Raw genomic sequence first — 12,122 nt, forward strand, 5'->3', positions numbered from 1 at the left:
CAGTATAATACTCCCAGAACACCTCTTTAATGTAATTGGCTTAGAGACAGAGGGCATTATAGACTCAGCTTTGCCGGTAAGGCTAGATCTAATATGGCCAATAGGAAGTAGCTTGTTCTTATGGGGCTCTGGGGCTGAAACGGCTGAGCTTATGAGTAGAAACTGCATAAAGAGAGGTTTTCATTTGAACTGGGGTGATACTTTAATAACTTACAATTGTAAGATGAATATATCCCAATGATCAAAACTTTCACTTCTAAGTAGAAATGTCAGGAAATCCTAATTTGGACTGATCATTGCAATCATGTGAGGTTGCTGCCGAGGATGAATGATCTTGAGGATGTCATTTCTTTAAGTTACTGTCATGTCAGAACAACTTTTATTTTAGCAATGGGTTCTTATAATGGAGAAACACATCTAGCACCGGGTTCTGGTGCATTCGCTGTAAGGACTGCAGAGGTCTCTTTATCAAATTTCCAGAGCCATAATCTCTTCATTGCATCCAATTATCTGTATAACAGGTAGACATTGATTGTACTCCATAGCTCCAGGAAAGAAAAGCACATTACATTGTCCAGGAAGATTGCATTTCTAGAGGCAGGATGGATTGAGAGTTATTGGGTAGCGTGGTTCTATTCTACAGGAAGAACCGACACTTAAAGTAAAATGACAGACATAAACCTATGTGTGATGTTAACCACAAATCACTGATGTCTCTGTGTCCACAGTAAAAAAAAAAAAAATCGTCTTTTGGAATGCTGAATTTTAAAAGGGAGTCAGATAGGAATGAAAAGAATAAAATGGTGTCATCAGTTTATTATTTTAAAATGTTAAGGACTTTTTTATCCTCAAAATACGCCTGAAGAGTGAAATTCTTTTAGTGAAATTATAATTGATAAAAATGATCCTGCTAGGGTCATGTAAAATGTCCAAGCTATTAATTCTATCACTGTAGTCCCCCAAATTGCTAGGCTATACCCCCATTGTCTGATAAGTGTGTTGAAGTAGTGGCTGGAGGACTCCAGTCCGGCCACCACCAAGCGCTCTCCCCACAGAAGTGAGTGGGGGGCGCAACGCGCATGTACGACAGCCGCTTCCATTCACTTCTATGAGCCTGATAGAAATAGCCGAGCCAGGGCTCGGCTATTTTGAGCGGCCCCATAGAAATGAATGGAGGGGGGCTGCACATGCGCAGTGTGCCCTCCACCACTTTCGGGGGTCCATTTAGAAGATAGCTGCTGGGACCTACACCTATCAGACAATGGGGGCATATCCCAGGTTTAACATTAAAATTGAACAATGGTCATACTAGGAGACTTAGAAAGCAGGAGGAAGCAAAGAGCTTTTCGTACTACCAGCAAACTATGCAGTATGCATTCTGGAGGCGGGGCAGAGCAGGAAGTCTGTGTGGTGCATCTTTAACCAATAACAGCACACCAGGAAGTGATGTCACAGAAAGGAGGTATCAATTTGGTGACTTCTGTACAGCCCTGTAACATGCAGTAGTAGTTATTATGGCCTGTAGAATCAAAAGCTTTGCTCCCCTGGATGTATCTGTATGCCCGAGGTGTGCAAGGGGTGTATGGAGTGGCCTCACAAGCTCACCCTGTTTCTTATGCAAAACACATCAGCTGTGTAATGCAGCTGACACCCATCAGCAATGACAAGAATCGGAAATAACCTCCACAGATGCTTCCTCTGACCTCCAGCCAGACCCCCACCCCTGAGCAAAGAAATTGTAGGGTTCTAATAGGTTGATATGGCAGTCTAGAGCCTAGTGACAGTTTCCAGGAATGCCACAGTAAACCGCCTGTTAAGCCCTTCCTGTGGGGCTCATAATATTGGAATGCAAATAAAATTTCGATTTTTACTTTTTTAAATAAATAGTGTAAAACATAACAGAAACTTTATCAATTTGGTATTGGCCTAATCTTTTTGACCAGCAGAATAGGGTCATCATTAGGTTTGAGTAAATAGACCTTCAGATCATAGATCAGAAGTCTATTTATTCAAATACTTCCATTTTAATAATTTATCCGTACAGCATTAAAATGTATTGGCTCCGTCGAGCCAAAGTTCTTCTAGCCCGAAATTGCGTGAAACTTCGATTAATTCCTTCTGTATGCATATCTACGTATTGAAAAACTATTTAAAATAGCAATCTGAACTGGGCTTTTGTGCCGAGGTACCAGCCAATTGCTATTTTAAATAGTTTTTAAATACACAGATATGCATCCAGTAGGAATTCACCGAAGTCTCGTGTGACTTCAGGCTAAACGGACTTTGGCTCCATGGAAAATACATTTTATTGCTGTACAGATTTGAACGGATCGATCTATGATCCGAAGGTCGGTTCACTCAAGCCTAGGAATCATGTCACATTGCCCATTTACAGTTCAGTCCCTTTCAAGTGAATAGGTCTGGGCTGCACTACCAACCACAGTCACTATATGATGTATGGCTTTGTGCTTCATATACTGTGAGTGGGCTACATTGCTCACTGGATCACTGCAGCCTCTTTATCGAGGAGTTTGTGGGAATCAGACTCAAAAGTCCATTTATTTCAGTAATGCAAATTAAAAGAAATTGCATTAATGCAGCTTAAAATTTGAAATTTGTGAAAAGGTTCAATATTCTAGGCTCAAAGTGTCACACTCTAGTCAGCTAGATAATCCATATCCCCTGAGCAAAGGGTACCTCAAAATTGTGACTTTGGGGTTTCATAAGTTGTAAGCCATAATCATCCAGATTATAACAAATAAAGGCTTGAAATATCTCGCTTTGCCTGTAATGAGTCTCATATGTTAGTTTCACCTTTTAAGTTGCATTACTGAAATAAATGAACTTTGCACGATATTCTAATTTTTCGAGTTTCACCTGTATATCGAGGATAAATCAATACTGTACTCCTGGAAAAAACTTAACCATCCTCCAAATCAGAACATTTCTCTAGGCTTAAAAGTGCATTCTTCTTTCGTTACCATGGGCAAAAGAAGAAAGTGTTCAATAACTGGTGCAGAAAGTGGGCAAGGATTAGGGGCAGCAATGTTGCTTACTGCTTACACAGACCCCAAAAAAATGTAATCAGCAAATTTTATATTGCAATAAAAATGTTGAAACTGGTGTTCATTTGTGCAAGAATTGTCAATTTCCAGACTCCAGGCTGCTGGTAAAGCTAAACTCTGTGAACGTGATGCAGACTGTCCTAAAACAGCCTGATGTCTGTCAATGGACTGGTTGCCTTGTCAGATATATAAAACTTTTCCTATTGCAATTTCATGCTTTCATTTTACATTTTTAATCCTTAAAATCAAATAAAGCAATGTATAGAATTAATAAATCCATTTGATTTTACTATTTTTACTACTATAAGCTTTAATTTAAGTATTTTTATGATTATATATTAACACAAGATATTCATATTCATGGTATTGCTGGCCATTTGTGCATGCAATCACAGTCCTGTTGTGCCATCTAGTGGTCAAACTACATCTTGCTAAGGCAGCTAGTTGTAAATTGCATTATGCATTAGAGCTCAGACAGAGAGGAAAGTATTCTTCTATTTTTTTTTTTCTAGATTGCCATTTACCCTTTGTACAACCCCATCCCAAAAACACGTGCAATCAATAAATTTGTGCAGTTGCCGGTTCATTCTGTCTTCTGCATGCTTCTTTGTGAAAGCTTAGAGCACTGCAGATGTCAGATCAGATAGATTCCCCTCTTACATAGATATAAAATATGAGCTCTGCCTGGCGAAATCCATTTCAAATTCCTGGCTTCTTGGAACTAAAACACGTACAGAATGCCTACAAATGAGCAAACTGGGCAAAAGTCCAAGATCAAAGCAAATAATATATAGGTTTGAGTTCTGTTAAATGCTCGACTATTTTCCCTTTTGCTATAAATTAGGCTGAATTGATATTTAGACACGTTCTTCCAGGATATATACATCAAGCAATATGTCCTAAGTGTAACAAATTTGGAACACTGGTTTGAGTTACTTATGAATATGCCATTCAGCATGGGGATAAATGTGAAGAATTGCGTTCACAAAGCATTGCTCAGCTCAGAGCACACAGCTTGCAGAAAGTTGATCAGAGTCGCCTAGATTTCCGCCAAATATCAAAAAAGTTACAAATTACATTATCTTTTTTTTTTTTTGCATTTTGACCTACCACTGTTCTACTGAACCAGACTAAGATTATATTAATTTATCTTTTGAAATCTAAATTAATTTTATTTAGCTTGCTGTTTGACTGCAACAAAAGCATTATGTGCTGCACTCTTCTAAAAGACCCTGACTGACCCCTCTTGAAATGAATGAATCCCCTGGGATCTTTGACAACAAATTCCGTATCTAAATCTGCTACCGTGCTACTTTACCCATCAACCATATGAATAAATTTTATTAAAGGCAGAAAAATTCCTAATCCATACACTTAACACTCGACACTCGTACAACTCAATACCAAACCATCTCCATACGACAAGTACCACAAACAGTGGCGTACACACAATCCATGGGGCCCCTGTGCGAAACTGATCCAAGGCCCCCCCCCGCCCCCCGTGTCCCCGCCCCCCAGTGTCCCCGCCCCCCAGTGTCCCCGCCCCCCCCGTGTCCCCACCCAGTTGCCCACCCTCAAGCCACACCTACGCACAGCCCTACCTATATATCGCGCCCATACCTCTTACATCCAGTGACGTCTCCTTTGATGTAGATGTTCTCTTTCTTCATCTTCTCCATTCAGACCAGACCACCATGATGATTTCTTTCAGCCATCTCTCATCTCTGCAGAGGTTGACAGACAGACATCTTAGTTTCCTACCCCCATCAGACCCCCAGTCAGCCCCCATGAGACCTCAGATCAGCCCAAAGACCCCCAGTCAGCCCCCATGAGACCTCAGATCAGCCCAAAGACCCCCAGTCAGCCCCCATGAGACCTCAGATCAGCCCAAAGACCCCCAGTCAGCCCCCATGAGACCTCAGATCAGCCCAAAGACCCCCAGTCAGCCCCCATGAGACCTCAGATCAGCCCAAAGACCCCCAGTCAGCCCCCATGAGACCTCAGATCAGCCAAAAGACCTCCAGTCAGCCCCCATGAGACCTCAGATCAGCTCAAAGGCCCCCAGTCAGCCCCCCATGAGACCTCAGATCAGCCCAAAGACTCCCCAGTCAGCCCCCATGAGACCTCAGATCAGCCCAGACCCCCAGTCAGCCCCCATCAGACCTCAAATCAGCCCCATCAGACCTCAAATCAGCCCAGAGACCCCAGTCAGCCCCCATGAGACCAGCCCAGACCCCCAGTCAGCCCCCATTAGACCTCAGATCAGCCCAAAGACCCCCCCCATCTGCCACTTTTGGGGTCATGGTAGGCCAGGGCCCCCAGGGGCCCTCACTACTCAAGTCAGGGGCCCAACCTGAGGCTAGCTTTTCCTGCCAGGCAGCTCAACCCCCCGGGTGCCTGGGGGCCTAGTGTGCCCTGCTGCTGCCCCCCCCCCCGGTCTTCTGCTAGAGGGGATGCCGGGGGCCTAGTGTGCCCTAGAGAGACAACGAGTGCCAGGCCAGGCCAGCCCAGGGTCCGGTACGCTGCCCCCCCCCGGCTTTTACTTACAGTCGAGTTCTTCTTCTGTTCTTCCGGTCCGCGCCTAAGCAGTCCGCTTCTCGAATTCTGACGTCCTCTCTGAGTTCCCGCGAGACCTGCACAGGAGTTCACACAGGTCTCGCGGGAGTTCACGGGCCCGGCGCCGGCCGCAGGGAGGAGGGAAGGAGGAGGGGAGGAGGAGGAGGGGAGGAGGGCAATATGTGAATCGGACACAGCTGCAGCAGGGGCCAGGGGTCCGCAGGCGGCCGGGCCCCCCTGGGGTGCCGGGCCCGGTCGCAAGTGCGACCCCTGCGACCCCTATATGTACGCCACTGACCACAAACAATATCAATAACGCACACAGTGCTGATACTGATAATGGGAGCTGAGCAGTGATATAAAGCCTTCCGCTTCCGCTACATAAACTAAGATGTTTTCGAGTTTGCTGCCGGGTGTCACACTCCCACCAAGTTGATGATTAGTGTTGAGCGAATAGAAGTGAAACAAATAGAATTTGATACAAATTTCAGGAAAACTTTGATTCAACACAAATCAGAATTTTCTTGTGTTTCATGGTAACAAATCATTTTTTTCCTAAAATGGCGGCTATATGTATTACAAAGTAAAAGTAAGAAGCCCAGGAATGCATTATAATCCATAATGTCGTGCAGCTAGCCAATCAGCAGATATCCATCCCCTGTGATGTCATAGCCCTATAAAAAGCCTAATCCCACCCTGTCTCCTCCATTTTACTGTGAACTGAGCATATGGAGAGAGATGTGGCAAGTGCTAGGAACAGTATTTTAACAATCTTTTAATTGTAGAATATTGGATAGAGACAGTGCAGGGACAGTGTAGGGAGATCATAAGGAGAGTTTTCAGACACTGCAGGGAGAGCATAGGGAGGCTGCAGGGACAGTGCAGGCTCTGTGTAATTGTCATGTGCATCTTGATCCACTTCTGCGCCATTTATTCTTAATTTGCTCTGTTATACATAGACATACTGTGCATCAGACTCATTGTTAACAGGCAGTGTAATATATAGGCACCTTTATATAGTTCATCTGTTGCACCATTTATATTTAAAGGCTATGACAACCTTTGGAGGCAATTTTATATAATGATTTCATTTAACTTATTTTTGGCTAAAAATCATATTTTCAATTGACCTTTATTAAAAATCTTCAGTCATTCTGGCACAAAGTTTTAACTGTTTTTCTAGCAGCAACTGGTACCTTCACTTTCACTTTGTGCCGGTCATCTAATAAAAACACTACTAAAAAGTCATAAACACTTATTTAAGCCACATTCTTATCAGTAATATAAGAACTGAGCTATAATGAGGGTTTATAATGTCAGAGAGCAGAGATAAGGAGTCCTTCTGATCCTTAGATGACAGAAAAGACAGAAAATCCACAGGCAGCTAGAAGAGTATGTCAGCTCTGTACATAAAAAAGGACTCCATATTGTTAATAAAGACCATTAGAAAAAAATGACTTTTAGCTCAAAATAAATACAATGCAATAATAAAAGAAATTGCCCCCAAAGGCGTACATAGCCTTTAATCTGTTTTGGTATACATAGACTGACTGTACATCAGACTTAGTCTCAACAGCCAGTCTGATATATAGGCGCGTGTACCAAGTTAATTTGCTGCACCATTAATAAAGTAATCTGTTCAGTTATACATAGACGTTCTGCGCATCAGACTCATTGTCAACAGGCAGTGTAATATATAGGAGTATTTTTCTAGTCTATCTGCTGTGCCATTCATACTTCCTCTGTTACATTACTGATTCAGTAACAGTACACCAGGGGTGGCCAACCTTACAGACACAAAGAGCCAGAAAAAAAACATATGACTGCCAAGAGCCACAAGCTATACATTTACACAAATATGCATGCACACGACAGTATTACTGCAATTGAGTTTTCAAACATTTAAAAGTGTATTTAAACCGCCTTTCCTACCTGTAATGTATACAACTTTAGTGAGACTTCTGGCAATCTTTGTTTTTCACAATGTGTTTCAAATCTGGCTTGTATTCAGTCATTGCTACTCGATGCAATTCTTAAGGGTACTTTCACACTAACGTTAAAGTTTTTCGGTATTGAGTTCGGTCATAGGGGCTCAACACCAGAAAAAAAAAACGCTTCCGTTTTGTCCCCATTCATTGTCAATGGGGACAAAACTGAACTGAACAGAACGGAATGCTCCAAAATACATTCCGTTCAGTGGGTTTCCCAGACCGGATCCGTCATGACCCCCAATGCAAGTCAATGGGGACGGATCCATTTTCTCTGGCACAATTTGCCAAAAATCGAAAACGAATCCATCCACCATTGACTTTCAATGGAGTTCATGACGGATCCTCCTTGCTATGTTAAAAATATGCTAAAGATAATACAACTGGATCTGTTCAAACGGATGCAGACGGTTGTATTATTAGTAACGGAAGCGTTTTTGCTGGACCCTGCCGGATCCAGCAAAAATGCTAGTGTGAAAGTATCCTAACATGTGTGTCAGTAAGAATCATCAGTAAGTCAGTAAGTAATCATCTCAATTTGAGTTGTTGCTTTATCTGTCACCAGCGGGGGTTTCAAACAAATTATGTGAGATAGTATTTTGGGGTCACTTACCATTAATGTGAGGCACATGGGGTCTAGTCCAAAAGCATGTGCCGTCTGACTTTAAAAATAATTGACCCCCATTATGTTTAAAACATGGGAGTGGCAAGATTGGGGTTAATGAGTCACATTAACCCCAATCTTACTGGCTGCCTGATACATATGTTTTTTGCCTGCCTCTATTTTGAGGCATGCTACTCTTGCACTGTGTGGGGGTGGAGTACCTGATATTGTGGCTGCTCAGTGCACTAAAGCACACTGACTCCGGGGCTGAGGACAGAACACTCAGGAGGAGGAGGTTGCTGCTGTTCACCGAGCTTACTCACTCAGCAGTGGCGTAGCTAGAAATGACTGGGCCCCACAGCAAATTTTTGAATGGGGCCCCCCTCCCCCAGTAATTTTTTCGCAACCCCTTCCTTTCATGCCGCCCCCATTCCTGTGGTTAGTAAAGATCGCTCTCTCAGACCAGGGCTGGCAGCTGTTCCATCCGTTTCATACACTGTCTATACTGTCACTGTATAAAATTTCATTGTGTAATACTGTTTAGGGGGCCCTGACAAAATCTTTTAGTCCTCCTCCTCCTGGATGGGCCCCTTCTGGGTCAGGGCCCCAAAGCACCCGCTTCCACTGCTTCCCCTATAGTTACACCCCTGTCGCTTAGACCGCGCAGCAGTTTATTCCCTCCCCCGTCCCTCCTGTTTTAATTAGCCACCCATTCATTGGTGGTAGTGGTGCGGGCAGCTTCAGAGCCCGCTCTTTTCATTGGGCTCAGCGGCGGCCATGTCATAGGAGGGAGGGACTACCTCCCTCCATCCCTCCTTCTCCACTGTCTTGCCGGAGAGAACATAGCGCACGCCGAGCGCGGCACACGATATGTTCTCTTATAAGAGGAGATACTAGGCTGCGCAGCAGAGCAGCCTAGATAGTAAGAGCTGGCTGGACCACTCCCCTGCGAGCCGCAAAGGAAGGAGCAAGGAGCTGCATGTGGCTCGCGAGCTGCGGGTTGGCCACCCCTGCTGTACACTATGGCCAGCAAACAGTTGCCTGGGCCCTCAAAAGGAACAGGCAGTAGCAAAAGTGTTGCTGTTGCCAGAACAAGTAGCAGCAGAAGGGGTGATGGTTGCAGCAGCCCCAACAACAGGCCAAAGCTGCCACTGTCATGCAGCTTTCGTGTTTTGACCAACAATCCAGCTATACTTGAATGATTGACTCGCTCTTTAACATAATCTCAGGTGACACAGCCAGGAATCGGTGAGTTCCTCTGACACCACACTTAGTTGGCATGGCCCAGGAACAACCTCTGTGCTCTCACCTGTCCTGCAACTGCCTCTTTCTTTTGCTGCTCCTTCTGCTCGGGAAGTAATGCATGCTGCCAGGTCTGCTCCTCTTTTCAGCAAGGATGACCTTAGTGAGGACAGTCAGGAGCTACAGACCAGCACAGACATGAAGGAGAGGTGTGCAACTAGCAATGATGACAGTTAAAGCACGTGTTGCAAGCGGTCAGGGACATGGCCATGAGACTGGTGAGGGTGACATAAGTGAAAAACAGACATTAGTAGATGATGATGTAGCTGATTGCACATGGTAGCTGGGTGAAGAGGGGACATCATCAGGGGTTGAGAGTGACAGCAGGCCCATGAGACAGCAGCAGGGTGGTAGCATGCCGATGAGCCAGCAGGGTGAAAGCAGAGGGAGATCTGGAGGCATACGCTCCCAGGGTACACCATCTGCTACAGGAGCCTACCTGCCAGGAAACAAGTAGCGGTGCACGGATTCATAAAGGTCACGCCAGGCAGGCAGCAAGGAGTGTTGAGGGTAAAATGCCATACTCGACAGTGTGGGAATTTTTTTATCAAGTCGCTGGAGGATGTTAGCTTGGCAATATGCAAGATATGTGGGCAGAAGGTAAGGCGCAGTCAGGGTGCTAGTTTTGGCACCATGGCCTTGTGTCAACACATGGAGTGTCACCATAAAGTGGCCTGGGAAAACCGTGGCACTAATGTAGTGATACAGCCTGATGCAGCAACTGCTGCATCTCCCAGCAGGCCGCACACCTTCTGCAGCAGTCAGAGCTCCTCAACCTCAGCAGAAGGAAGCTGTTTCTTCCCCTCATCTACAGCTCCTGATGCTCCTGCTCCTCCTACTCTTCATCACGTATTTAGCGAGTAATCACCAAGTCGATTGCAGAGACAACAGTATGCGTGCACTCATCTAATGGTGCAGAAGCTGAATGTGCACTTGGACAAGTTGCTGGTACTACAGTCCCTCCCTTTTTATTTTGTGGACTCTGAACCTTTCAGAGAACTGATGGCTTGTGCCCACCCAAGGTGGAGAGTCCCAAACCATTATTAGTTCTCTAAAAAAGCTGTACCAGCCCTGCACACACATGTTGAGCAGAAGGTGGGCCAGTCCTTGATCCTGTCGGTGTCTGTTACAGTTCATGCCAGGCCTGTGTAGCTATAACTATGGTCAAGGACAATATATGACCTTTACAGCCCACTGAGTAAATGTGATTCTAGCCCAGGCACACCAGCAACTTGGCGAGGTGATGGCAATGCTGCCTCCATGTTGTAATCGTGAGATTTCTGCGCCAATGTCCTCTTCTACCTCCCTATCCTCTACCTTGTCTTCAGCCTCCACTGTAGTTACAGTTTAGAGTGGTCCTCCAGCATACCACCTATGCAAATCATTTTGTCAGCCTGGGCAAACACAGTCAGATCGGGGAGGAATTGTTCTGAGTCATCAACCGAGAAATCAAATCATGGCTGTCTCCTCACCAACCGGAGATAGAAACCATGGTCACCGATAATGAGAAGAACTTTCTGTCTGTGCTGCATCATGGAGAGCTGACCTAGGCATCAAGAAAACTGTGCATGCCCTTCAGACACTCTTACCATACAAAACATGTCATCTGTGAGCTGCAAAGGAAGAATGTGTTTGTCTTCATGTGACGTTTACACATGTTGGAACTCCCCCCTCCACATGTTGGAACAACTGTATGAACAGAGGAATCCCGTGACCGATTTCTTGATGATGCAGACGGACAGGAGTACTTCCCGGTGTAACTTTGATGTTAAACAGTGGCAACTCGTGTGTGACACCTGCCTTTGCTCAGGCCCTTTCAGAAGGCCACTTTATTTGTCAGTCACCAAGACTACAGGATGAATTATGTCATTCCACTCCTTCATGTTCTGGAGGGGATTCTGATAGATATGACTGGCAAGGGGACAGAAGATGTGGCGCTTACATCTCATGGCCACCTGAGCCCTGTGGAGGCTGAACCAGCAAAGGAGAAGGAGGATATAAACGCCTAAGAATTCTATACAGACCTAGGTGGTTTTTCTGCTCAATCGACAGGAGAGGAGCAGGAGCAGCTGGGGGACGACTATGAAGATGACACATATGACCCCGACAGACCATGGCAGTATGGAGTGGAGATGGAGGCAGGGAGTCCCTTGCGCAAATAGCCAGATGCATATTGAGTTGCTTGCTTAGTGACATATTAACAATAATCACCACCATAGGCTAAATACCTCATTTGTCCCAGATAGCTAAAAATATAAGTGATAGCTGAAAATTATCTTTTATTAAATAAATCTAAAAGATCCTTAAAAGAAACAAAGTGCTGTGAGCAGCTACAGCCTTAAAATTTGTGAGCACTGGTATATAATTCACACTGTCTATGCATCACTGAAGGACTACGACATGTGCACTCCCTACATAAATCCCTCTGTTTGACACTTGCTATATCCTGTATAGTCAGTTATATTTACTGACAATGATCATTGTAGAAAGACTCAGCCCCCCAACATGTTTCACTAGTAATCTGGCTTCATTAGGGGTAATGGGAAGAATTGAAGTGAGACGCCATGTACGTACAGTACGATCCATATATCACCTTTGTTATGAGAG

This window comes from Bufo gargarizans, chromosome 4 (genome assembly GCF_014858855.1).
Source record: "Bufo gargarizans isolate SCDJY-AF-19 chromosome 4, ASM1485885v1, whole genome shotgun sequence".
Classification (NCBI taxonomy): domain Eukaryota; kingdom Metazoa; phylum Chordata; class Amphibia; order Anura; family Bufonidae; genus Bufo; species Bufo gargarizans.